This window comes from Podarcis pityusensis (assembly GCF_964106645.2).
Source record: "Podarcis pityusensis genome assembly, chromosome: 1".
Classification (NCBI taxonomy): domain Eukaryota; kingdom Metazoa; phylum Chordata; class Lepidosauria; order Squamata; family Lacertidae; genus Podarcis; species Podarcis pityusensis.
The window spans coordinates 25,228,462-25,254,987 of NC_138028.1; the positions used below are offsets into that span (position 1 = coordinate 25,228,462).

Consider the following 26,526-nt stretch of genomic DNA (forward strand, 5'->3'; position numbering starts at 1 on the left):
CTTATGGGAATCATGTATGAACTTGACTGAACCACCACCGCCATCATAATTTATTACAGTCAAAGACCAGCTCGAAAAGCACAACTGGGACAGCTTTCACAAGAATAAAATGTACATGTAAAGCAGCGTAAAGCAACAGTTTAAAGATTAAAATCTAAGATAAGTGCATATGCACATAAAGACCTAAAAATTTGGGCTACCATACAAATTGGCCCTGCCAACCTGGAGGCCAACTTTGACTGTTTTCCTGAACCACCAGTTATTTGTCCCTTATGTAGTTTCTTTCTTCTTCTTTTTTAAAAAAATACATCTTTATTTGGCTGAAGATACTTTGGTGATGTAAGCAACTTGGCAATGATCCAACCTTGATTGTCAGCTATGGGAAGCAAAGAATTTCAAGCGCAAGCTTTTCCAAAGCTGATAGTGGAAAGCCCCAGATGTGCATGTAGTCTCTGGATGAGTTTTAATGGATTTTTTTGCCAGCAGAAGGAAAACCTTTAGTGCATTTTGGTGCTTTCCTGTTTTCACAATAATGCCTAGAGCACCTTGAGTATGGCAATGATATGTGAAGACATCGGCAGTCACTTTCACATAGAAGGAGTGCATTAGCACAGACACTTCTGTCATGGCCATATTGAAACATCGCTACTCTCTGATGGGAACTTTCAGGAAAAAATAAACAAAATGTGGAGGCTCATAGCTCTAAAATTCTAAGGAGTAATGAGATGCTTTATTTACAAATTATTTTATTTAGATTATGGATATACCACTCCATATTTCAAATCCCCTCCCCCCGAAAAAATGTATTTTTGTTGACATATTTCAAATCTCCGAGCAGTTCGCAACAGCATAACATTGTAAATTAAAAAAAATAGAAATAAATAATCCACACTTAGATAAGATCACCTCTAAAAATCAATGTAAATGAGAAACAGCTAACATGTGTTGTTGTTGTTGTTGTTTAGTCATTTAGTCGTGTCCGATTCTTCATGACCCCATGGACCAGAGCACGCCAGGCACTCCTGTCTTCTACTGCCTCCCGCAGTTTGGTCAAACTCATGCTGGTAGCTTCGAGAACACTGTCCAGCCATCTCGTCCTCTGTCGTCCCCTTCTCCTTGTGCCCTCCATCTTTCCCAACATCAGGGTCTTTTCCAGGGAATCTTCTCTTCTCATGAGGTGGCCAAAGTATTGGAGCCTCATCTTCAGGATCTGTCCTTCCAGTGAGCACTCAGGGCTGATTACCTTAAGAATGGATAGGTTTGATCTTCTAGCAGTCCATGGGACTGTCAACATGTAGGGACCGTAATAATTAGTAACAGACCAAAATATAGAAATATAGCAGAGACAACCAGCCCCACCCACATGCCTCTATTAACAGGTAGCAGCACTCTCACTTCTGCTGCTATTGCTCCAACTTAAGATCACCCAAAGGTAGAGCAGAATAACACACTCCCCACCGATGGAGCTCCCTGCTGTCACCAGGGAACACCCATAATTATTCCTGCCCCATGAAGAATTACACATGTCCCACACCCCTAGTGCTCCTTGTTCTTACCAGGGAGCACCCCTAAATACCCATGAATCAAAAGCAAAACAGGGTAGTGATCTAACCCTTGATATAACCCAAATGGGTGATCAGTATCAGCACTATGGGCTGGGAGTGTGCCTAACAAGCCCCAGGTTATCTCCAACCATCTCCTCCAGCTTCTTCTGTTCAGGCTTGGCTGCAAGGTCTGTAGTCTTTTGCCTGAGATCCCTTGTGCTCTTGTTCACCCCGAGGGCTCACCTCAAGCAAGTGAACACCTCTTGTTCACTTCAGTTCACCCCGAGGGCTCACACCTCAAGCAAGCTGTGAGGCTTCATGCCACATCCCATACATCCAGTCAAGTCATTTACCTGGTTCTCCTTTCCGGTTCTCATGTATTTTTGTTAGTCATTATTAGATCTGGAAAAGCATGTGCCAACATAGATTTCCTTCAGAATACAGGCTAGATCCAGGAAATGGATCCTCGATACTTTCTCTACCAGTTGGCCAGCTATACTTTATCTCTTGACCATGTCAGTCTTGTCTTTTCTTCGAAGTCAACATTCTGGCTATCCATACAACATGGCAGATTCTGACATAATTAATCAGCAAGTACAGGCAGCTTTATGACAACCAGGACTTGTCACCAAATTTGTCCCATATTGATCACATTTGCCATGTTATCAAGACGTTATACTTCCACAAACAGCCTCTGGCATGCTAGGATTGCATCGGGCAAAGCAGTGAACAGCTGATTCTGATTCCAGTCTAGACACATGAACATATCCCTTAAAATATCGCAGACCAGTCATGGACCCAGATGGCAAAAGATTGATGTTTTCCCCACCCCTTTACACTTTAAAATGTATATGAACGATTTAACATCTGCAGTGTGTCTGTGCTTCATTTTTGTGTGCAGTGATGACCTCACCCTCTAGGTTGCCTTTTTTGGGGGTACCTAACCATCATAGAGTTTTAATAAACCTGAGCTCACTGAGTAATCACATCTGGATTGCTGCATGTCAAGAGCAGCGCTTGCGGGTGGGGTGGAGGGAGGAGAAGAAAGGGACCAGGCCATAGCTCTACAAATCAAATGTTATGGTACATGAAGTAGTTTTGAGGTGGGAGATGACTATATGTTCCAGATGTTATGCAAATACACTTTTTACAAGCACCTACTGTGAATTCTGAAAAGAATTAGCATTCAAACGTTACTGATGCTAAAACAGAAATGGGGGGGGGGGGGTAGGATGGAAATCCCTACAGTATCCCAGAAGACCAGGAGTCTCTCTGCATCACTTTCTGAAACTATGCTCTCCTTGTCTTCTCCTAGACTGAATGGATTCACCTAAATGCCATGCCCTCCAGCCTTGCTGCTGTGAAATAGAAGGATGCAATGTGAAAAGGATGCCACTGAAAGCTCCAGGAGAATCAACAGGGTTGCAGTTCCCTGTCCATTTCTGGTACAAATTATCCATCAGGGTGGGGATAGCCAAGATGGATAGCCCTCCAGATGTTGTTGGACCACAACTACCATCATCCCTGAATTTACTTGGGACTCTTGAGAGCTATGGTGTGGAGAGCACCACAAAGGCTATCTCTGCACTAAGGTAGACAAGGTCAGTTTGGTCGATAAGCTAGGCCACAATTTTGACTGAAATGGCTCCAGGTGATGATATAAAGGGTCCACTCCCCAGTCTTGCTGCTCCTCCAAATGATATTATGTATTATACATCAAAATGACAGAACAAGCATGCCATTTTCATGAACCAGCATCTCTCGCTCTCCTCAGATGGATGTTTATTCAACTGCAGTGGTACACACAACATTTCTGTAATTTTATTCCATGGGTATTAAACTTGACTTTATTGAGAACTGCTATTCATTTTGTTTTCAGACCACCACATTTTCTGACCTTGTAGACACCATGAAGGAGAACACTTAAAAAAAGAAAAAAAAAGAATTAACAGCATTAGGATTTATGTTATTGTGTGTGTGTGTGTGTGTGTGTGTGTGTGTGTGTGTTTCAACTGGAACACTTCCAAAAGGGTCCTGAGGAATTGGCACAGTGAACTAGGGCTTGCATTTTGCTTCTGTGCTTTGGGACAGAGGTCCAAGTTCCCACTCAGCTGAATGAGCAAAAGGGTCACTAAACACAGCAGGGCTGGCCGGCCACATTTTGAAGTGAAATGATGTACACAGTTAATATCTAAAGAAGGGCTGAGGAACTTTTGCCCCCCCCCCAATGTTGCTGAACTACAACTCCCACCAGTCATGGCCAGTTTCCAGAAAGCAATCCAAAACGTCACCCAAGATAAGTAGAAATGGGCATTGAAACAAACTGAAATTGGTAAATGTATTAAGCCCTGTCCTTCAAATACTTATTTCCAAGGCAGCTAACCAACTAAGCATAAAACTATAAACAATACAGTACAAAATGAAAATGACAGCTGAACTGCATAAAACAGCTAATGTAAACACATTGCCAGAGTTATAAGTCAAGAGCAACATAAAACATTACAGCAGTTAAAAAGCCTGGGATTTTTTTAAAAAGGTCTTCAACAGGCATCAACAATATGTGAGTACACCAGGAAGGGACCTAGAGTAGTGGTACAACATCTGCTTTGCCTGGGTTCAGTTCTTGACATCTCCAGGTAAGTTTGGGAAATTTTCCTGTCAGAAACCCTGGAGAGGTACTGCCAGTCAGAGTAGACAATATTGAGTTAGTTGGACTATATTGGTCTGATTCAGTGCACAGCAGCTTCCTGTGTTCCTATTAACCCAGATGAAAATGCACACTCCTTTTTTTTTTAAAGCATAGCTTTTTGAGACAGTGCTCTATAAGGCGTCTTCCTATCCTCTTATGTGCGCACCAGGCGCCCCCTCCCCTCATTCCAGAGGCCTCTCCTCAATGACTTCAGGCAGCAACTGGAGCCAGCAGAGGAACTCCATAAATGACTCCAGTGCATGGACAGACTGATATGGGGGCCAGCCTTCCTTCAGATGAATATGAATAGTTCTTTGTAAGGCAACCATGGGCAGCAGATACTAAAGGGTGTGTGTGTGTAGACAGCTTCAGGAAGGTGTTGGATGAGATAGGTCTATGTGCCATGCCTTGTGATCCTTTAGCCATCCAGCCAGTCTCAGGTGTGATGGAGGATGTTGTCCTTGTGGTGGAACTGAAGTAACATTCAAGTCCAGGGTGTGAATGCCATCTTGTCTTCCTCAGGCAGCAAATTGCCTTGAGCTAGCTTACTTGAACTTTGCTTCAGTCTGAGGTTGGTCCACTAGAATGCAGTGTTTCACCAAGCTAAGCCTGCCCCCACTTGCCCTCTCTTTACTTACGACCATTTCAAGGAGAAGCAGGCACTGTCATCTCCCTCTTCTTTAATATCACACTTGCCTTTTTAGAACTGAGTGGGGAGGGGGAGGAGGTGAACAAACCCCAAATTGGCTTTGCCTATCCTTTGCTCTGGCTCCACCTAGTGTTGGCCTCCGTGCCTTGTACCCTACCAGTCTCAACTGGCATCTACCTCCACTGCTTGCTTTTCTGTCTCAATATGAGGTACCCAGGATGCTTTACCACAGATCAAAAATGTCAATAATAATAATAATTTATTATTTATACCCCACCTGACTGGGCTTCCCCAGCCACTCTGGGCGGCTTCCAACAAAATATTAAAATACAGTAATGTATCAAACATTAAAAGCTTCCCTAAACAGGGCTGCCTTCAGATGTCTTCTAAAAGTCTGGTAGTTGTTTGACATCTGGTGGGAGGGCTTTCCACAGGGTGGGTGCCACTACCGAGAAGGCCCTCTGCCTGGTTCCCTGTAACTTGGCTTCTCGCAGTGAGGGAACCGCCAGAAGGCCCTCAGCGCTGGACCTCAGTGTTCGGGTAGAATGATGGGGGTGGAGACTCTCCTTCAGATATACTGGACTGAGGTCATTTAGGGCTTTAAAGGTCAGCACCAACACTTTGAATTGTGCTTGGAAACGTACGGGGAGCCAATGTAGGTCTTTCAAGACCGGTGTTATGTGGTCTCGGCGGCCGCTCCCAGTCACCAGTCTAGCTGCCACATTCTGGATTAGTTGCAGTTTCCGGGTCACCTTCAAAGGTAACCCCACATAAAGCACATTGCAGTAGTCCAAGTGAGAGATAACCAGAGCATGCACCACTCTGGCAAGGCAGCCCGCAGGCAGATAGGGTCTCAGCCTGTGTACCAGATGGAGTTGGTAAACAGCTGCCCTGGACACAGAATTGACCTGTGCCTCCATGGACAGCTGTGAGTCCAGAACGACTCCCAGGCTGCACACCTGGTCCTTCAGGGGCACAGTTACCCCATTCAGCACCAGGGAGTCCTCCACACCCACCCACCTCCTGTGTCCCAAAAACAGTACTTCTGTCTTGTCAGGATTCAATCTCAATCTGTTAGCCACCATCCATATGCTGCTGTTTTAGTTTGTGTTTGACTTGACACAAAGCAGCAGCTATTAACAGTCAAATAAAATCAGCAGAGAAGATCAGGTCAAACTTCCACAGTGACAACAACTGAAGCAGCCAATATGGCAAAAGGCCTACAAGAAGTCTTCGGTCTGACACCTGGATCCCTCAGGGAACTAAGCATCCAAAGCCTGGAGACTGCAAGAGAGAAAGCTCTGTCTTGCGTACCTGGAAGCCATGTCAGATATTGGCAGGACACACAACGGGGGGAAATCATACTCTTCTAGTTTTAGGCATTTGGAAATGCCTCGGTTCTCACAACCTACCTATTTGTCAATAACAGAAAGATAATAGTTGGCATATGGATGGGCATGGAGCAGCTTTCTCCAGCGTGGTGCCTTCCAGATGTTCTGAACTATTTATTTTATTTATTTCATTAAAATTATGTACTGCTTGATTGTAGAAAAAACCCCAACACAGTTTACAAAGAAGATAATACAATAAAATACTCTCTAAAAATTTACAACTATAATTTAAAACACAGAGAAGGTTAAAACTGCAATAAAATAGACTAAAACAAATTAAAAGTCATACCAATTTTCTAAGCATCTGGGTAGGCTTGTCTAAATAAGAATGTCTGGCTGGGGCTGATGGGAGTTGTAGTTCAAAACCTCAGGATGGCACCAGGGTTGGCAAGGACTCGTATAGAGGAACAATAATACGGCAAGCTGGTAAGGGTAGGGGAACAACCCAGGTTTATTGTTAGGAAATCATGTGGATAAGCTTAAGAAATGCTATGCTTAAATGTTATATTACATTATGCTGAAAAATACAGTTTCTTGTCCTTAAGAACATTTTTGTCACAGGTAGTTTGTAGCTTGGTCTTCTACATGCTTACTTCAGAATATGTCCAATAAATGTTTTAAAAACCCCAATGCCCTTCTCAGAAAATGATTATGAAAGAAGAGAAGGGCTCCATTTCCTCTTCTGTCCTATTCAATAAAGTTGCAATGCTTTTCATGAGCAAATAAAATTTAAAAACAATAAGCATACTTTTCCTCCTTTGAAATTGATTCCCATCCTTCTGCCTAATTGCTATCAACATTGTAATGGAAATCATATTGCAATATTGATTAACAGTGGTTGCATTTTCCAATTATTTCTCTAATGAGTTAAGTGGCAATGACCCGGAAAATGGACCAAGACCTCACTACAGACTAATGTTAATTTGGTTTAAATTGTTATTTTCCCCCCTCTTCCAGCAAATAATGATGAGAGACGCCTACTGTTAATTAATCAAAAAACTTCTCAAAATAGAGTTCACCAGGTGGAAATAATTAGGCTTTAATTGTGTCTTGTTTATTACTCTTCAGAGATGTAAACAAGAAAAGCTGGGTTCGTTTGACAGTCGTTACTAAAAAGCTTCGTAATAAATAAATCAGAGGCAACAGTGTTGTGATTATGTCATGAATATTTGTTCTTCTGCATTTGTTCTGTGAGTCAGTTTGACAGGTGAAGAACTGGTAATTTCCCTTTAGAATTAAAATATCAGATCAGCAGGTGGGAACATTTGCCTTTTGTTTCATTCTCTTCCTTTTTTGTTTATTGTTTTCAAATTGCTTAACTGACTGGCAGAAAGATACAACTCGTTGTCAGATGGAATAACTTTTAATGATGGAATTCACAGACAATGAAGAAATTTCGGTTGCACCTGCATTTTGATTTGAACAAAGGTACTTGAAATTTGGGAGGAGGAAAAACCCAACAAAAACCCAATCTTCACAACTGTCTACTTTAAGGTATTTTCATTTTCCTCTCTTCACTCATTTCATCATATTAATAGGGGTCTCTTCCCATTCTTTCCTTGCCAGCATACATTTAGTTCAGAATAACAGGCAGTATGAGAGATAAAACTTGGATCAACTGAAGGAATGGCTAAGGAGGAAATTGCGCAAGCATGAACGCAACCCCATCATAATTAAGCACCTTGAAGTTCCCTTTACTTTAGCAGAATAATTCAGCCACCTAGAGATCCATTGACTTTAAGGTGAGGTGGAAGCATAATGCTTAATTTTGCAGCTTTTGGTGGAAAGTTTTCTGAGTACCTTGTAAAGCAGAGGTAGAGAACCTGTGGTATTCCAGATATTATTGGACAACAATTCCCATCATGCCTGACTGTTGGTCATGCAGACTGGGACTAACAGGAGCCAGAGTCCAAAGGGTTGCCATTCCTTTCATCAAGAACAGAAATCTAGAGCTTCCATAAGAAAGGGACCATTGAACAGTAAGGATGAGCACTGAGGAATAGGGTAGTCAGCCAGGAGTCACAATTATACAACTGCCAGAATGGAAGGCAGCAGAGTGTGAAGGAAGATGTGTCAGGAGGCATGTTATCGTATAGAGAATGTTTAAGCTATGGAAAGGACTTGGAATGACATCTGTAAACAAAAGGAGGGGGAGCGTAGCATAGTGATGGGCAACTCTGGTTTCTTTCAGTTTTTCATTTTTCCAATCCCATATTCAGTTATCCATATTTCCACATTATTATTTTTATTGATGTTGTTTGGCCAATTTCTCCTATTATTATTATTATTATTATTATTATTTTATAATATTATTATTTTCTCCAATTAAGTTTGCCAGCTATTCTGAATTTCTCCCTCAACCATTGGTTAGCAGGCAAATGTTTGAGGAAGGTTATTTTATCCAGATTGTCACAGTGCAGAGGTCCCCAGTCTAAGGCTGGGGTGGGAAACCTGTGACCCTCCAGATGTTGCTGATAGGTGTGTTGGGAGCTGGAGTTCAGCACATAATTTCCCCTTTAATCCTCATCCTGGAATGATCACAGAATATCAGTTAGCAATATGCAACGCGATTTCCCATTATGAGCTTTACAATGCATTTTCTTGATTATTTTTTTTTAATGTGTCTAGATCCAGCCAGAGTAGTTGTTGCTTCCCTTTGTTGGGTGTGGGGAAATCAACTTTGCCCCTGGCTACTACTAATAAGGAAAGCCTGCTCTTGAGAAAATGTCACTTTCCTTTGAGAAATTTGGTGACATGATGCTCCCCTTCTCTGCCCACAAATGGGGTAGAGCATAAGAGCCAACTCCAAGGGGCCAAGACCATTTCACCCTCCCAATAAAATATTTGAGGGGGCCAGACCCACCCTCCCCCAAGTAGATGGGCATTGTTATGCAAATGGTGTGTGTGCTCCACATCCTGTGATCAATTATGTGGGGCAAGGCTTACCTGCCCCTCCCCTCAATATTTTATTTAAGTTGGCAGCCCTGAGGTAGAGCATTTGAAGAGGCCATCAAAATCAGACTTCCATGTTGTTATCCCAGGGGTGCAGAAAGCTGCCTTATACCGAGTCAGGTGACTGGTCCATCTACCTCAGTGTTGTCTGGCCTGACTGGCAGTATGCTTTCCAAGACTTGAAGCAGGAGTCTCTCCTTATCAGATATTTCAGCCCAGAGCTACAGCCCTTTCCATCTCTTGTCAGGTGGGGAAGTCATGCACACCCACAGCTGCCGCATGTGCCTGCATCCATGTGGCTTTGTAAAGAAAACTGTCTTGAAAAGTGAGCGGGGAGCTGGACTCAGTTCTCCTCACTCTCGCTTCCCTGCCAAGCACTTGATTGGCAGGTTTTTGGCTTTCTTTGCATGGCTCCCTGGATGAAGTCATGATGGTCACTCACATGCTCTGTTAGAGTGCAGCCCTGATCTAATGGATTTATTTTTAAATGTTGCATATTTTGTTTTATTTCTTACGCACTGTTTACCCCAACCTTTGCCAACAAAGGGCCGTATAGTTAAAGCTATGGTTTTCCCAGTAGTGATGTATGGAAGTGAGAGCTGGACCATAAAGAAGGCTGATCGCCAAAGAATTGATGCTTTTGAATTATGGTGCTGGAGGAGACTCTTGAGAGTCCCATGGACTGCAAGAAGATCAAACCTATCCATTCTTAAGGTAATCAGCCCTGACTGCTCACTGGAAGGACAGATCCTGAAGCTAAGGCTCCAATACTTTGGCCACCTCATTAGAAGAGAAGACTCCCTGGAAAAGACCCTGATGTTGGGAAAGATGGAGGGCACAAGGAGAAGGGGACGACAGAGGACGAGATGGTTGGATAGTGTTCTTGAAGCTACCAGCATGAGTTTGACCAAACTGCGGGAGGCAGTGGAAGACAGGAGTGCCTGGCGTGCTCTGGTCCATGGGGTCACGAAGAGTCAGACATGACTAAACGACTAAACAACAACACCGTTTACCCCCAGAGTGAGTGGGAGTAACAAAAGATATAGCTATGAAACCATTGCAGCTACCAAACAATAAAGGCGTGGGGGGGAACGATTAAAAACAGTTCCATATAAAAAACAGTTTAGAACAATTCCGTATATATATATTATATATACATCTTTAAAGTCACATTATATCTGTATACTACTTTCCAAAGTACCCAATGGCTTGTGAAATCGTATGAAAGCAACAAATGCTAAAAGTTTTAAAGACCGATAGGGCTTCTGTCTTTTTAATCTGCTGCAATCATTTTAGGGGGAGGACTGAGGGAAGAATAATACATTTTTTAAAATGTATCTTATTTTAAAGGGGGGGGGGGATTGCAGCATGCTCCTTTGGACAGTTACAAATTCTTTCTGAAGTCTGTTTTGATAATTCATGGGGAATCACACACATACCCTGCCTTGGAGTTATTGTTTGAAACATGCATGAAGGTACATTTTATTCTCCAAAAGTAGTGAAGATAATACTGAAATATATGACTGAGCCTATATGAAGGAACCCCTGCTGATTTCTGACACAGGTATATATAATTCCTTGACATAGCATTTGGTAGCTACATTTAATAATAAGATCACTCACTTTTTATTGTTTTCTCCTTGATTTCCCCCTTCTCCTTTATTTTATGCTTTCATCAATCTGAGCCAAAGATTGGAAATGGGAGGGGGACCCCCGCACTCTGCATTGACGCAAGCTTTGAGATCTAGATTAAAATGTAACAAGCGGCATTCCGATCATTATTTTTCTTAACCACCAAATTAGAGAAACTGAAATTGGAACTGATTTTACACTTTCCTATCATAATATTTTTATGAGCGAAATTGGACCAACAGCCACTCAATGGGAGGGACGGCAACCCAGGAGCCTGGCTGCTAGCAGAGATATTTATGAGGGGCTGCTGTTTTGCTTGGAGTGCAAGGAGAATTTGGGGCGTTTGAAAAAGAAAAAGAAAAGAAAAACCTGCACAAGGATCTTTTTGTCGTGCTAGTGATACTTTCGCCCTAAGGTAATGAGGAGCTTATTTCTACAAAGGATGGGTTGACGTAGTGCTAATTTTTGCCTCTGACCCACTTGTAATCCTATATCATACTATTATGTTGCTTGAACAAGAAGTGTCTATGTAAGTTGTTAGATTTTTTGGAGATGAGTTTTGCAGGTCTCGGAGAATAGGAATGCGTGATCCTGAGCCAAAGTCTGACTTGGTCATATTTTTGCTGGTGGCAGCAGGACTTTCCATTGCTCAAACATGGAAGGATTTGCAGGGGGTGTCTATGGACTTACAGTATTAGAATGCTTGCTAATTGGCTCTTGCCGAGAAGGAAACTCACAATATGAAAGTCTTAAAGGGAACATCAAAAACCAGACAGATTTCATATGGCAACGAAACCAAAAATTAAACACACACTGCCACAATTGTCTTTGCAGATTTGGATATAATAACCCTGTGAAATAGGGGCTTTTTGTCAATTTAAAAAAGTTGTTTAAAATTGCTTTTAATCTTGTTTTTCATGCTGTAACCTGGTCTGGGACTTTAGGGTGAAGGACAGGTAATAAATAAAATCCTCATCGTATCACGTGGCTGGAATGGTCCATTTGCCAGTTTCCAATTGGCCTCCTGGACAATATGTACCTTTTTATGTACCTTTGTACTGTATGGATCAAAAAAGAACAATTATATAGCATTACAACCTGATATCACTAGGGGTATAAGGGTGGAACCTATGGATTTGATGTAATCCCTGCTATTTTTTGTATATTTATTATATCCATAAAAACCTTTATTATTATTATTTTTAAAAAGCAGTGGTAGCAGAGTCACTAAAAAAAAAAATCAACAGCCCATAATTATAATCAAATAGGCTTCCCCCCCCAAAAAAAACCCAATCAGATAAAAACGGGAAGAACATAGTCATTAAAAGTGGCCCGAACAAATGCCTCTGGAGGTCCTGAAGTAAGTCATGCTAAGAGTAGATCGAATGGAATCAATGGGCTTAAGTTAGTCACACCAAGTGATTTCAATGAGTCTTCTCTGAATATGTCTAAGTTGGATTCAAGCCCTTGTTTGTGACTCTCAAAGCTGCCTAGGGCGAGTGCTTCGCAGACAAGGCACCACCTCTCAAGAGGTCATTGCCGCCCACTTCACCTAATCTAAAAACAGAAAAACATAAGAAGAGCTTTCTGCATCATGCCAATGGACCATCTAGTCCAGCATCCTTTTCTCATAGTGGCCAACCAGATACCCATGGGAAACCTGCAAAGCAAGATTTGAGCACAAGAGCACTCTTCCCTCTTCTGGTTTTCTCTATTGCGTGTTGAGGTCCCCAAAGAGAACCCCTCAAATAAATCACACTTCACACAGAAATTTTGTTTAAGGTTTTTGGCATAATTTTGGCCACAACTTTATTAAAATACAAAATGTGAGTGGTTGCTTAGGCATTGGTTGCGATTATCTGTCCCCGCCCAGGGACAGAACTGACATCCGCAAGCCTGCAAACGTCAGTAAGGGAAAACATTTTGGGGAGAGAATGGAGCCGGGTGCCAGACCCTCATCTCTCCTCGAATGCTCCCAGGGGCTCTTGCGTGGCCCTAGCCCCTTGACAGGGGTTCGGACAAGAGGATGGCGAGCCCCTGGATTCCTTTAACAGAATACCCTTGCAGCAGCAGCATTGGAGGGGCAGGCACAGCTAATCCATTCCCCTCCACAACCAATTTTAACCAGTGCCTAACAGCAACCTTACAAGTTGTGACGATTTGCTACGCAGTAGGCAAAAACCAAATGGCCCCAGCCAATCAGCCAGATGGACAAAATTCCTACCAGGCCCCTTCCCCAAAAACAGATGACCCCATGACAGGCGTAGCAAGGTCAAACATGAACAAACCCTAAAATTAGGGAGGGTGGGAGAGTGATCCGATGCGCACAGTGAAAAGAGGAAGCACGATGCGTGCAGGGAATGTATAGCCTCTAGGCTGTCAATCAAAATTGGCAACATCAAAATCTCCCCAACAACTCCGGAGAGCCCAATCACTTTCGTGGCCAACCAATCAAACCCACTCAGCAACAGAGACTTGCAAGACCCCACCGCAACGCATGCTCTCCATGAAGGAGAACACGCTTTCACGTTCTCCATGGCATGCATACTTTTTCAAACTCCTATCATGCCATCTCTTACTCGCTCAAACCCAGTTTCTCTTTCCTTAATATACACATTTGCCAAACACTAATCTATGCATACATTTGTCACTGGAAACCTGTGTTCGTCGCCTTTTTATTTAGATACCGTAACTTATGCAAGCATAATCACATAATCACTGCTGTTTATTTTGTGAGGTCCAACTGCATTTTGCTCGGATTATGTTTCAGTCCCCAGGACTTACCCTCTTTCTACCATACTTAATAGAAGTATGATTCATAAGCCATATCTATAGATATACACTCAAATGATGGAAAATGTGCACGTTATTTTAATCTTACACCTTGACTGTGCCTCAGCACAACTGATTAACTGATTGAGCAATAGATGGATTTCAGATATTTATAGCCTACATTTAAAATATAATATTCAAGGCGACCCACAGTATGTTCTCCATGAACACAAAACACCCTCTGATACCTCATGAACAATTCCAGAGGGGTACCCATGCCCGTCTGCTGCAGGAAAAACAGCAACCAAGTCTTTTGTGCCACTCTAAAGAGTGACGGATTTATGGTGACATAAACATTTCATGGACTAGATAGTGATGATTTTATTATGATGCCTCCCTGTCTGAGGTCCGTTTGTGTGGCAAAATAAAAGTCCAGCCTCTAGACCACTACCTGGAAAATCGAGTGGATTCTGAGATTATATGGTTCAGCTATCCCTCTTCTAAAGCTCATATAGAAGTAGCAAACTTTTTCTGTTATGTACTGCTCTGCTCTGCTTAAAATGGAGACTCTGGGCAGGAGAATCAGATATGAATGGTACTTACTTGGCCAGAAAAAAATAGCTGATTCTTTAATTACCAATAAACACAAGCATATAACTGGCTCTGATTATAGATTATAGTCCTACAGAAAGGATCATTAATTTTTATCTAAGCAAGCAGGCACAGTGGTGAAAGTCACTTGAAGCACAGAGACTTTGAGATTTTACATGCCTTCATTTTCAACACAGTTCTTTTTATTTACATGATGGTCCTTGGCAAATACTCACCATCCCGCAAATTGTTATGGTCTCCACAGAAGGCCAACTCCACAGAGGGTCAAATGCTCACCATCCCTCTAATTATGTTTGTCTCCACAGTGGGTCAACTCCTTAACTGTGCAAGCCAAAGTAGTGTGATGAAGCAGGATAAATTGGCCAAAGTCAATATGACTTGTGATACAGGATGCATTATGAAGCATCATATAAATCTTGCTTTTGGTATAGATGACTATTACAAACATGGTCGCTGGGTTATTATTGCCGTGATTAAAAGCAGATAAAAGGAGATGTGTCAGAATTATATGAATGTATTTGGTTAAACAGCATTTGCTGGATCCCTTGATCCAAATGCAGTGCAAGCACACTTTCCAGTAAGAAAGAGCCCCAGCAAAAACCTTCTTTAAAAAAATAATAATCACAAAACATGCAGCAAATTGAAGTGTGGGAATTTAGGCTGTTAAACCTTTTAAATATCATGAGTCGCTTACAGCACTTCCCTTTCCTATCTGCTTTTGAAATGAACAGACCAAAAAGTTTGATAAGTTTAGATGGCTTTTACTTACCAAATTCTAAAGGTCAGATTCATGCATCTTTCATACAGCAGCTAGGAAAACACAGGTTTACAAAATATGGTAAAATGTTTCTACATTTTTGGTCTAGAAACACAAAAATGGCTAGTGAGCCATTCATGTGGTTTTAGCCTGGAGGCCCAGGTCAGACCTCCATTCTTTACGATGTTCCTATATTAGAATGAGAGTTAACAAAGAAGCTTTACTTCCTTTACAGGAGGTGAGGGGGCATGATCAAACAAGTCTGGAAACAACAGCTTATTCTGTGGTCTTAACCCCTTCATGCATTAACTAGAGATGGAAATTTACCCCTCAGCTTTCAAAGTTTGTTTCTCCTGCCACTGTTAACGCTAAAGACTAGAATTGTGCACAAAAAACCTCTCAAAATTCTCCATCCTATTTGTGGGCAGAGAAACTGGTGAGACATTCATTGAACAGTGCGGAGAAAGATAAGATAAGATAAACTTTATTCACATTAGCCAACATAGTAGAGACATCACCTTGCCAACAAAGGTCCGTATAGTAAAAGCTATGGTTTTCCCAGTAGTGATGTATGGAAGTGAGAGCTGGACCATAAAGAAGGCTGATCGCCAAAGAATTGATGCTTTTGAATTATGGTGCTGGAGGAGACCCTTGAGAGTCCCATGGACTGCAAGAAGATCAAACCTATCCATGCTGAAGGAAATCAGCCCTGAGTGCTCACTGGAAGGACAGATCCTGAAGCTGAGGCTCCAATACTTTGGCCACCTCATGAGAAGAGAAGGCTCCCTAGAAAAGACCCTGATATTGGGAAAGATGGAGGGTGCAAGGAGAAGGGGACGACAGAGGACGAGATGGCTGGATAGTGTTCTCGAAGCTACCAGCATGAGTTTGACCAAACTGTGGGAGGCAGTGGAAGGCAGAAGTGCCTGGCGTGCTCTGGTCCATGGGGTCACGAAGAGTCGGACACAACTAAACGACTAAACAACAACAACAACATAGCAACATAAAGCAAGCATTATATACAATTTAAAAAGACAACAATGGATAAAAAGGACAATCAAATGATCAAGTGTGCAGAGAAATTCTTAACCAGTATCTTTGGGTGGGGCCTATATAAGCAGTGACAGGAGCACAGCTTCTCACTCGTCCACCTGCTCCTGTCAAAGGGCAAGAGCAGCAATTGTCTTGGAAGCCTAGCCACTATTTTGCACAATATCCCTGACCTAACAGCATTCCAGGGAACAGTGGGAAGAAAATGGTACCCACCATAAAAAAGAAGTTTGTGAGTATTTGTGAAAATTATGCAACATAGCCTTCTGTTTCAAGAGGCTAGAGAAAAAGAGTAATATGTGACTTTCCACCCAGAAAAAAGTATACTAGGAAATTTCATCTTATTCTGAAAGCATTCATATATACGCCTTATATTCCTAAATGGAAAAGGAGTTTATCTGTCTTATTTTTGCAATCTACTAAGGGCAAAGCAATTGATGGCTTATAGTAGGCCTGTTGGTGAAACATTTCCCACCATCTAACATTTACAGTGGTATAGCACCATATTGATAAAAAAGCCACAGTTCCATAATGCAATGGTAAGGTAAAGGGACCCCTGACCGTTAGGTCCAGTTGTGGACAACTCTGGAGTTGCGGCGCTCATCTCGTTTTATTTGCTGAGGGAGCTGGTGTACAGTATATCCCACATCTGAATGCAGCTTTGAACTGGGCAGTCATTCAAAGAGAGGACTGCTTCAAAGAGAGGACTGTGACCACCATATATAAAAAGCTATAAAATGTCAGTTCTAAAAATGTCAGATTTAACCTCAGCATAGTCATGGTGCCCCTTTGGGTTAGGCCAAAATCAATGGGATAGAGAGCCAACCATTCCAGTGAACAAGATAGACGTATCTGTTGGCCAAATCATTTTTTAAGTGACTTAAAATAGTCCAGGGGGTATCGTGGGCCAGCCTGTGAGTAATTTAAACCTATGTGGTGACAGGCAGTGTGGATTTTCACATGCTAATTTTCCAGTTTATTAAAAAAAGAAAACCTTGAAAGACTTAGTATATATATCCATGTCTGGCTCCCAAGAAAGTGTAATACTGACAAGTTATGTGGATTTTCACATGCTTATTTACCCTCTCAAAACTGAATATGTCTACCATAGGGGCCTTTGTATCACGTTACCTACAGAATGGTCCTCTTATAAGACTCAATAAGTGGTCTCACGTGTCTGCTATAACCTTAGCTATGTTTGCCAAGCTGAAAAGGAACAGAAAAGCAAAACAGAAGCTGCCCTTTCCGACCCAGATTAAACATATAGCTTCTCTGGAGAAAACAGTTCTCTTTGCCTGAGAGAGCTCTCAGTGATACCATAGGCATGATCTAATAATAATGGAACTCTGCATCTGTCCGGCTCCTTTTAAAATGAAGAATTCCAAGGCACTATTACATCGTAAGGCAATAGCCAATAAGAGTTAACTGCCTATTATCACTTGTCACACTGAAGCCTAAAATGTTATTTCACAATTATGATAACCACGGCTAGTGCAGAAGGGGGAAGCAGAAGGCTTTACTCATTGTCAACAGAATGGCCCAATAGGAATGACATTACATCATGACATTCTTCATGAAAAAAAGAAAAGATGGCTTTGACTGCAGAGGGAATATTTTGGCCTCTAAAAATGTTTCTTTGTCATCCTACGCTACCTGCAGAGTATGACCTTCCCAAACTCTGATGGGCATTACATTCCAAAGTTTGGAGAGAGATTCCCAGTTATCAAGCAACGTTAAACATTGTTAAAGTCCCCAACTGCTCAGCTGCCCATTCACAGCAATCAAGGCAGTCAAAACTCATAATATGTTTTTTAACTATCCTGAAAGCATGCTGTCACATTTATTTAGTGCACTACACAGAGGCACCTGAAATAAACAGTTTTGCCTTGGCAATCTTAGCAGAGCTGGACATATATGAGGGTTTTTTGCATCATCTTCTGGGAGTTTTAGCACTTACAGCAATGTTGCAGAAGCCTGAGAGTGATGACACCCTAGAGCAATTTTACCTGGGATGTGGTTTTGGAAACAAGAACAGGATTGTGGGCTAGTTTCTGCAATTTCAAGTGGTAGTAGATAACCAGCTGCAATGTATCCTGAGTAAATGTTATTGTGGCAGCCCCTAAGAGCAGAGTTTACTTGAGAAAGGTTGATGGAAATTGCAGTTCCTTTAATAAAACACTGCAGCTGCAGTTAAATCCATATCTTTTGTCTGCTGTTTTCATTCCAGATCTGACGACAAGCGTAAAATGAGATGTTCTGAACATTTTAAAATTGAGGGTGGGGGCAGGAGTCTCGATTTCCATTATAGATGAAATAAATGCCCCCTCCCATTTTTTTTTAATAAAAAAATAAATTAAGTAGTGCCTGTAGCATGCTTCCCTAGTTATTATGTGTTTCCACATTCTTTCCAAGCAGTTTTGGGTGGCACGAACTCTGTCCCACTCCATTTGCCATAATAATTGCCAGCTTAGGCATCTTCAGACTCAGCACTTCAAGGCTTAACAGTTCTGGAAATGGAATTCACAGCACGGCATTGCCTCAGTGTTCCAGACCTGCACCAGCCTTCCCCACCTTGCAGAAACAGGCGTCTTTGCATTCAGGCCTTGGAAAAATGAGGAGCCTGGACATTCTGCTTGTGCAGACAGGGAAAGTTAGAGTATGATCATAGGAGTGGTTTAATAGTGAGATCTTAAACTCTGATCTTTCAGATACTTGCTTGGAAGCTTAAATGTATTAGTCTTGACTTATTAGACCTAAAAAGCTTGCAGCCAAGCTATGTGAAAGACCTCTTCCTTATTTACAGACTGCCCAGCTCAGTCCACTGCAGGGGAGACTCTCACACTGAACATATGTTGCTCTGGCTCAGAGCTTGGAAAGTTCATTCCAAAAAGCAAGTAGTTCTAGTTCAATGTCCAAAAAGGGAACTAAATCCAATTCACAATCACATTCAGTTCACAGTTCAATTCAAGTTCATCCAAATGATCCCTGGCAAAAAACAAAACAAAAAAACCCCTGCATTTCCAATATTGCAAACTGCTGTGCTGATTATATAAAATAGATTTAAGATTAAGTAAACATCAAGATACATCCATAGTGGAATGTGAATTGTTTAATTTATTTCTCCCAACAATTAAGATCCTTAAGCGTAAAGGCCCAAAGAGTTTAAAGAGTAATGTAGGAGGGTGAAACTGATGGTAAACTGGAAATAATTCTACCCCAAAACCAACCTAATTCACATCCTTTTCACCCAGCAATTATGGGAACTACTTTCAGGTACAGTTCTGAGATTTTTGATGTAATTCAAGGAACTTTGCTAAGCTGAATTTTGCTTGAGTGGTATTCAACTAAGCCTTACTCAGAGCAGGCCCACTGAAATGAATGAACATGGCAAAGTTAGGTTTATTAATTTGAATGGGTCTACTCAGAATGAAAGTTGAGGACCACCCGCTCATTCCAAGCATTGAGTTGGCTGTGGTGCAGTGGAGAACCTTCTCAGTAATGGCACCTACCTATCCTGCAGATTGCTCTTCCAGCAGATGCTAGGCAGACACAGAAGCTGAATGGCTTCTGCAAGAAATTAAAAACCTGCTTGTTTACCCATCATTTTTGCCAGTCTGGTATTGAGTTCCTATTGCTCTCTTTTGGTTTTAATTATCAAAATTTATTGATTATATTGCATTGCTGTATATTTCATATGTAAAGTGCTTGCGTCGTTGTAGAAGTGAAAATTGGGTTTTGCATATTCTAAGTAAATAACAAATTCAATTCACTGAATGTGTTTGAAGCTTTCTTTTAACTTCAAAACAAGATGACTAAGAAATGGGAGGAGGGACACAACAGAGGTCTCTAAAATTATGCATGGTGTGACAGACACTTTTCTCCCTCTCCCATAATACTGAAACTCAGAAGCCCTACTCAGGCACTCAGTCTCCTTGCATGTCAACAGGAGAAGCAGGACACACTGCCAGGCCACCTCCAGCACATCATCTCTACATGCTTTAGAGCCCTGAATGAATTTGTGCGCAAAGATCTTGTGATGGACAGCAGAGCCAGACTAGAATCTGGTGATGCAGTTCCCCTGGAGCCTCTCGCTGATTGGCTAGCCACAGTGGGGGGAGGGAGCAGAACTTTGGGAGGGAGAATAAAAGGAGCATTTTCTGAGGGAGGTAGTTAAGGTTTGGTTTTGAGATAGGACTAAGGTTCAGGTTAAGACATAGGGTTTGAATGGAGTTGGGAGATAGGGAGTGAGATAGGGAGAACTGGTTCTGAGTTAAGTTAAACATACACACTGAGGAGACTATCCATAGTGAGAGGACAGCGCCTCACAGCTTGGATAGGAAGACTGTGTCAAGGGTCTGGAAAAGGTATACAGACAGGAGTGTTCTGGGAGGGCTGAGTTTGAGCCGGGAGAGGTAGATCCTGTGGGAATTCAGGCTACCTGGGTCTCAGGAGAACCAGGAAGGGAGAAGACTCCCAACCCAGTACCAAGGCATGAGGTGATCCTTTATATCAATTAGAATACCTCAAGTGTGGGATTGTTAAGAGAGTGGGTAACCAAGGAAAAGTGCCCCTTGCTCATGAACCAAAGTTTTAAGCTGTGAAGGAAACTGTATGGTATTGAAAGTATTTAACTGTAATATCCAAGTAACAGAAACTGAGCTGAGCATTTTGCCATCTATTCTAGAAACCTGAACATCTACCACCTGAAGTGTAACACCTGATTTTGAGTAACTGGAGTTTAAGAAGAGCTGTGCCTATAGTGTTGTGTTAAAGCCTGAGACGTCTTAGCTAAAGTAAACAAGTTAACTTTTACCTGAAAGAATGCATTCCCTGACCCACTTTGCTTCATAAACCTCTTTTGTCTAATAACACTTTTCTTATTTGTTTGATCAACTCCTGCCTGAGACTCTAATCACTAAGTTTGCCCTCACACAAGTCCTGCACCCACACAACAGCCTGTGGTCAATTGTAGAAATTTGTGTAATTAGTCCACAGTGAGGTGGGTGCACTATATTTAATAGGGGGCAGATAGCGGGAGTGGATCTGCCACATTATTAATTGGTAGTATTAAGTGGTGGGTTCACTACACTTCTCTACTCCTGGAGGCTCCCCACATGATTTAAAACCCTAATTGCACTTGATTCTAATTTGCACAGGGGGCCTCTATGACAGATATGATCGCCATCTTCAAATATTTCAAGTGGTAGTAGATAACCAGCTGCAATGTATCCTGAGTAAATGTTATTGTGGCAGCCCCTAAGAGCAGAGTTTACTTGAGAAAGGTTGATCGAAAATGCAGTTCCTTTAATAAAACACTGGAAGATGGAGCAAGCTTGTTTTCTCCTGCTCTGGAGGGTAAGACTCGAACCAATGGCTTCAAGTTACAAGAAAGGAGACTCCGACTCAAACATCAAGAAGGACTTGAGTGTGTTTGCTTGGCTGAAATGTCCCCTTGCATCTCTTGTTTGTCTGCATGGAGGATAGACAGAGAGGTGTGAATAGCAACTACCCTCAAGTACAAAAGATAGATAGATAGATAAAATTCTTGCTTCATCTATAAGGTGTGACTGGAAAGTTTGGTGAATGGTCACAGCGAGAAATATTCGAACATATAATCGGCAACGGAAACCCACAAAATGCTCACAATTTGTGTACAGAGATGAAGTTGTAACTCGAAAGACAGTATATGAGTGGTTTAAGCATTTCTGTGAAGGGTGGCAAACCATCAAAGATGACCCTTGGTCTGGCAGACCGTAGATGAGCAGAACGGTGGCAAATGTCGACAGAGTTTGTGAGTTATTGATGTTGGATTGGAGTTTGTCCGTCCGAATGATGGCGGAAGAATTGCATATTCTGCGTGAAATCATTACTGAGGTTACTGAGTTGTCCCACCCACCATATTCTCCTGATCTAGCCCCACCGGATTTTTTTCTTTTTCCAAAACTGAAATCTGCACTGAAAGGGCACAGATTTCCCAACATTTCACACGTCCAAGCTGCTGTGATGAGTGAACTGAAATCAGTATGAAAAGAGGACTTCTCCAGAAGTTTCCAACAGTTCTATGAACATTGTCAATGGTGCATGGTATCAGAGGGGGCCTACTTTGAAGGCCTGTAAGGTATGTATGTTCGAATATTTCTCACTGTCCGATTTCTGTGACCATTCACCAGACTTTCCAGTCAAACCTTGTATTTTGCTTCTGGCTCTGCCTACCTCTGCCATGTGGCCCCAGGAGGCTGACCAGATGCCAACGTGGCCCTCAGTGTCAAAATGTTTCACCACTCCTGGTTTATGGAAAATAAAGGCGGGCAAGAAGGACCAGTGTCTAAACGAGATGCTGCTTTGCAACACATCCGTGGAGTATGTGGGATATGGATGAAAGTGAATGGATCATTATTATTATTTCACCTTTGTAAGGTTCTCAAGGGCACCATTAACTGTAGTACAGTTAGACTAGTATTCTCAGGGATAATATTTAAGTGAATTATACTGTAATGAGCATGAAGCAAAATGTTGCTGAAGCTAATGAGTATTATGCAAACTTGAATAATAATAAAACTGGGACAAAATTTATATTGTAATTCAAGTGTGTTTGAGAGAAAGAGAAGGCTGGACTGTGGCTCAGAGGCAGAGCATGTGCTTTACATGCAAAGGGTTCCTGGTTCAGTCTTTGGCACCTCCCAGTCATTGGCTGGGAGAGAACCCTATCTGAAAACCCTGGAGTACCTCTGCCAACCACTGTATACAACACTGAGCAAGGTGCATCAATGGTGTCACTTGGCTTAAGGTAGGTTTGCCATATTTCTCTGTTGAGAAAGAGAGAGACAGAGATCCCTCTCTCACACCTTTCTAACTATACAACCTTCACTCAGGCTAGAATTCTGAAAAGCCTTAAATTCTACAATTGCTCCACCCTCCACGCAATTCTATGCTCCAGGAGTGGGGAACTTTATGCTTCCCTCTCCAGCCCTTGAGACTCTCCCGAGGCCACACCTTCTCTTTTCAGGCCATGTCCATCAGTGGCTGGAATGTCTTCCTGAACTGCTTTAATGTCTCCTGCTTGCCTGGATGGAGAAGTCTCTCTCTGTGTAGAAGTGTATGACTTTTGCATGGCTGGAATGTAGCTTATTGGGCAAAGGTAAGATTCATAGCCCTTCCTCCACCCAGTTTTTGCCTCTGGTCCTGTCAGCCAAGAAAGGAGGAAAGTGGAGGCAATGTGGCCCTGACCTGGAAATAGTCCCTCCACTCTGCTATATTTATTCATTTCAGTAAAGTAATGGATATGGGTTGTTATTATTCTTTTTTTAAAAAAACCCTGTCAGGAAAAAGCACCAAGGCAAAAGCCAGCTCCAGATGGCTGGAATGCAAAACAGTGCAGATGTACTGTTGGGGAAAAGGTGGAGCCTATTCTCTGTACTGAGCACCGGATGTTAGCTCAGTGTGTCATCTGACCTGTACTGGAAGTACAGGGGAGGGTTGTGACTCTTCTGATGGAGTCTGAAGGGAACAGTCACATTTCTATGTACTGTTGAGTGACAGGAATAAAACATGTAAATAGGACTCCTGTCTGTCTCATTTCTCCTCCCTGGGAGAATGCAGGGAGGGGGAGAGAAGCAGAGAAAAGCAGAGGGTGTGTTCTTCTCATGACTAATGAGAAGAATCGCCGGTTTATTACCTAGCCTGCCGGAGGACGCAGACGGACGGTAAACGCACAGTATCTCGCTCAATTGCCTCGGGGGAGGCCAGGTACCTCTGCCTGTGAGCTGAAGATACTGACTTATGGCAGCCTTCGGATGGTTGCGATTCATCGGACATCTGCATGAGAGGCTGGTGGATTGTCCTCCTCTGCTCCAAGGGAGAAGGCAAGCGTCTGAAAGCAGCCAGAGGCTCAACAGACAGCTGGTGGAAAGAAGAGGTGTTTTCCAGAGCAACAAAGTTCAAGGTATGCTGCATTTCGGGCTAAAAGTGTGAACGCAGTTGAATTAATTCACTGGTTCACGGGGAGCTGCGTTTTGGAAAAATACAGCTCCGGGAGAAGAGGCCTGCATTCCACAAATTCTTGTGGTTAAGATAAGAAGTCCTATTGAAATGCATTGTTGCTAAGTAACGGAAAGTTGGAAAGTTACTGGCAAAGGGGCTGGACTGTGAGCCTGGGAAAGCGAAGCAAAACCAGAGAGTGTTTTGGCTACAAAGTTTACGTGCCCTTGGAAGGGACTTTTCATAGCAGCCAGAGTTTAGCTGCCAGGTGCAAAAGACCGTAAACAACTTGCAGTTTGCTGCGTGAGAAAAGAAAAAAACGACTGTTGGATTTTACAGTTTGTTTGACAGTGTGAGCTGGAGGCTTGGCTTCAAGATGGATGCCAAGAAGGGGGGAGACTTGCCTTACCCATCTCCCCTGACCAGAGACAGTTATTCATCAGGGTCTGGATGGATAACTACCCCAGAAGGGGTGAGCCAAGATGATGCTGGCCAAGTTCCTAAGAGCTCAACGAAAGCTGAGGAGAGCTTTGACCCCAGAGGGGAGAGTGCAGGAACTGTGGTTGTTGGAACTCTTGGTGTTCCTGAACAAGGTGCAATGGGTGTTGCTGACAGGGGGAGGGAAGAACAGAGTTCAAATCTCCCCACTGATGATGCTACTGGAGAGCATGGAGTAGCATTGAGTGCTGTCCGATGCTACAATTGTGGACAGACTGGGCATCTACAGCGAAACTGTAAGAAGCCGCGCCAGTCAAGAAGAGCAAAGAGCAGCTCTACGAAGCCTGAGGTGTCAGGCAAAAGCCGTTCCAAGTGCCAGGTGAAACCTGCAAAGGCTATGATGGCGAAAGGAACCACGCCAGATGTTGGGAACTCGTTCATAATCGACACGGGCTGTACAAAACATTTGTGCCCGCACAGAGGACTATTTTCGATGTTGAGGAAGCAAAGCTTCACTGTGAAACAGGCCAACGGTCAAGAGTTGGAAGCGACTGGAATTGGGACTGTGTATCTTGAGAGTCTGAACTTGACTATAAGTGATGTTTACCTGGTTCCAGAACTGAGATTTAATCTGCTGAGCGTGTCGCAGATTGCAAAGAAAGGACTGAAACTGTCCTATGATGCTAAAAGCTGCAAGATCTACAAAGATGGAGAACTGTTTCTTACTGCCAAAGAGAAAGATGGACTGTATTTGTTGACTTTTGATCAAAGTGATTACATGAAATGTAATTCTTCTGATCCTAACGAAATCTCTCTTGCAGGTGTGACCAGTGTGAGCACCAGGAAGGTGACGAAGAAGGTCGACAGAGCATTTCAGCGGGTGTATGCTGATGTGATTGGTCCTCTAGAACCATCTAGAGGCAGTGCAAAGTATTACCTTTTGTGTGTGGATTGTTTCACTAATTATTCTTGGGTTTATATGATGGAGAAACCGCAAGAAACTTTAGAAAAGTTTCAGGAGTTTTGTGACAAGGTTAAAAATATGCATGATGCTAACATTGATTGTCTTTTCACAGATCACAAGCAAGTTTTTCTGTTACAGAAGTTTCAGAAGTTCCTGGATGGAAAAGGGATAGACCACAAAGTGGCTGTTTCGCCAGAAGCGTGGAACAGGGGGGTCTGTGTGAGAGTGAACAAAGAATTGCAAAAGGGGATGAATGCGCAATTGCTGAGTTCACACTTGCCACATGAATATTGGGCCGAATCGCTAGCGTCCTATCTTCATGTGTGGTTGAGAAAAGTCTCAACAGAGTTGGGATGTTCTCCTTTTGAGAAGCTGTTCAATAGAAAACCTTCTGTTGCCTACTTTAAGGTTTTCGGGTCTCATGTGAGAACAGAAGCTCCAGGTGGAGTAAAGAATGCCAGAGGCATTTTTGTGGGATATGAAAAGGGTCTCTACAGAGTAATTTTGTCTGAATCTGGTCAGGTGATTCTCACAAAGTTCCTAGAGAGTGCTCCAAAGCAAGAGCGGATAGTACAGACATTTCCCACAGGAAACGATTCAGATGATGATGATGATTTTTCTGATGTCACAGATTACAGTGGTACTGACGATGACAGTGATAGATCAGAGAGTTCAGTTGTAACAGTCATTGAGAGGAAATCTCACACAATGGATAGACCTTCACAGGTGAAGGAAGAACCACTGATTGCTACTGGTTCTCAACAGAGTCCAGAGGTTGAACCAGTGAGCAGAGAGGATCAGCACCTCATACGCAGGTCTGAGAGAGTTACAAAGGGTGTACCACCAAAGAAGTACTCAAAAGAGTTTGCTAACTTAGCTGTTGCATGTGTTGCTATTGTTAACAACTCAAAGCAGGTTGAAGCAGTGTCTAAGTCAGAGACAAAGACACAACAGAGGGTAGCTAGCCAAGGTAATGCAGAAGCACTCATTCCTTGGAAGCCAGACAACCAGAGAGGTACACTGGTGAAACCAGTGGTGGGGAGTTCCAAGGGTGGAACTGAAACAACAGGGGACTGTTATATGTATAACAACTGTTTGT

General features: G+C 42.6%; 1 long non-coding RNA gene across 1 annotated transcript in view; it reads left to right on the forward strand.

Moving 5' to 3' along the window:
* Nucleotides 1–21,249, forward strand: part of LOC308459337 — a 79,417-nt gene extending 58,168 nt beyond the window's left edge. Inside the window, exons 2-4 of the long non-coding RNA XR_013978015.1 lie at nucleotides 2,860–3,145; nucleotides 7,656–7,767; nucleotides 21,205–21,249. This is a non-coding gene — a long non-coding RNA (uncharacterized lncRNA). The remainder of the gene's footprint in view (nucleotides 1–2,859; nucleotides 3,146–7,655; nucleotides 7,768–21,204) is intronic.
* Nucleotides 21,250–26,526: the final 5,277 nt, after the last annotated feature.